The sequence below is a fragment of the Beta vulgaris genome, chromosome 8 (assembly GCF_026745355.1).
Source record: "Beta vulgaris subsp. vulgaris cultivar EL10 chromosome 8, EL10.2, whole genome shotgun sequence".
NCBI classification, from domain to species: Eukaryota; Viridiplantae; Streptophyta; class Magnoliopsida; order Caryophyllales; family Amaranthaceae; genus Beta; species Beta vulgaris.
In genome coordinates this window covers 29,401,576-29,403,620 of record NC_079209.1, presented here as the reverse complement: position 1 = coordinate 29,403,620, position 2,045 = coordinate 29,401,576, and the positions used below count along the sequence as shown (strand labels likewise).

Below are 2,045 nucleotides of genomic sequence, written 5' to 3'. Positions count from 1 at the left end.
TGCATGTGGATTAAATGAAGAATTTACGCCTTTAATCTTCATGTTCTTTGCATTTGAAGCATGGTTACTATAATCACTCGATGCAACCACGGTGCAGATCATTTGATCTACAAAGTGAAGAAGATTTAAAGATCGCATGCAAAATAGAGTTGGACTAAAATGGAGTTCGAAGAAATTTGTCTAAATGGGTCAATATAAATCGAAATTATTTGGTAAGTTTATTTGAAAAAAAAAAATTGATTTTCAACTAATTATGATGATGTTTTGCATGATTTTATGTTTGCATGTAGATTTTAGCAATTAGATATCATATAATTATAAATACTAAAATGAGTCATATAATTCTTAAAATTTATTACAGTGAATGAGAAGAATCAAGATTCAAATTATTTTTAACAATAACATGAGGTTGGAGTGAATATGTCAATATATTAAAAAATATTCTAATTTATTACAGTTAGTGAGAGAGAAATCTATCAAAAAAATCAAGAATCTACTTTTTAACAGTTATTGAGGATTTATGTGATGTGTTAGTAGTACAATTGTCAATTAGGACTTTAGAATTGAGATTGAAATTAGAACGAATGCACATTAGGACTTTAGAATTGAGATTGAGATTAGAACTTAAACCAGTGGGTACTAATCAGTCAATCAGTGGTTGGTTATATGGGTAAAAGGATGCTTAGACTGCTATCATTGCCAGTTTAGAAAAATATGATGAAATTGAGTACATGTTTATCTTAGTAAGCTCAACATTTTCTTTTAGAATAGCTCATCACAACCATTAGATGAGATCCAATTTCTGCAGAAGTCATCCCGCTGTTTGCTTCATTTTATTCTTCACCTTTATATTTTGAACATTTGTCTTGCAGCCAGTTCTCTTTCTTCATGGTGGTCTAGGTGGTGGAACTTCTCCTAGTAATAGGAAATTTTTCTATCCTGAGTTTTACAGAATAATCCTCTTTGATCAGGTTTGCAGCTAAACTGGATTTGAAATACTGCTAATATTTTCCCTTTCCAAAAGTTTTCTAAAAAATATGGCCTTTCTCAATATTTTTGCAAGAGAGGTGCTAGCAAGAGCACACCTCATGCTTGTCTGGAGGGAAATACAACATGGGATCTCATTGCAGACATAAAAAAGCTTCGTGAGCACTTGGAAGTTCCTGAATGGCAGGTTGACTTTCTTTTTTGTTTGTATTCACTATTTCTTGGGCTAATTATGTATGGTTGTATCTTCTTATTCTGCAGGTGTTTGGCGGCTCGTGGGGAAGTACTTTGGCGCTTGCATACAGTCAGTCACACCCTGATAAGGTATCGTTGACGCCGATTTTCAGTTTTCTGTGAACATAACTCTTTAATCTTTTTCTGTAATTACTGAGACAATCCACCTTATTCTCATTTAAGGTCACCGGCCTGATACTTAGAGGGATTTTTCTCTTACAGAAGAAAGAAATTGATTGTATCTATGAAAGGGGTGCTGCTGCTATATTTCCGGATGGTATGTTCTTTTGCTATTCAGATATTATCTGTAATTGTTTTTGGTTACGGGTGATTGCCAAATATGGTTTGAGAGGTCATTGATATCCCCTGAGAAAACCTTCGTGCCATGTTCATTTTAAAACCAGCATGCCACCAAAGAATCTATACTGCTTCTCGTAGTAAATGTTCATGTAACGGCCCGATAATTCTCTCTTTTCTAGAATATACTTTTATAATAAACCTAAGAGAATTACCCAGGCATTATCGCCCGTGTGATAACGTATCGGCTTACTCAGAATTTTGCAGCGGAAAACAATTTACTAAAAACCAACTTTATTAAAACTCACTAAATAAAAGACAAGTGTTTGAATCTTAAACACACCAACTTAAATAAACCACAAACTGAAATAAAGATGTTCCTACGAAAACAAAACTTCTGTGGTACACACCACCTTCTTTTAAACCTTAGACTTCCATCATCATGGATCTTAAAGTCAGCTTCCTTTCCTTGCTTCATTTTCTCCTTGATCTTATCTGGGTGCTCATCACCAACTTGACCCTCAATA

At 33.9% G+C, this 2,045-nt stretch overlaps 1 long non-coding RNA gene across 1 annotated transcript; it reads left to right on the top strand.

The window, feature by feature from the left end:
• The first annotated feature begins 714 nt into the window (after positions 1-714).
• On the top strand, positions 715-1,638 carry LOC104901179 (uncharacterized). Its single transcript, XR_791159.3, has 4 exons — positions 715-971; positions 1,064-1,174; positions 1,249-1,311; positions 1,405-1,638. It is a non-coding gene; the product is annotated as an uncharacterized LOC104901179 (long non-coding RNA).
• The last annotated feature ends 407 nt before the right edge of the window (positions 1,639-2,045 follow it).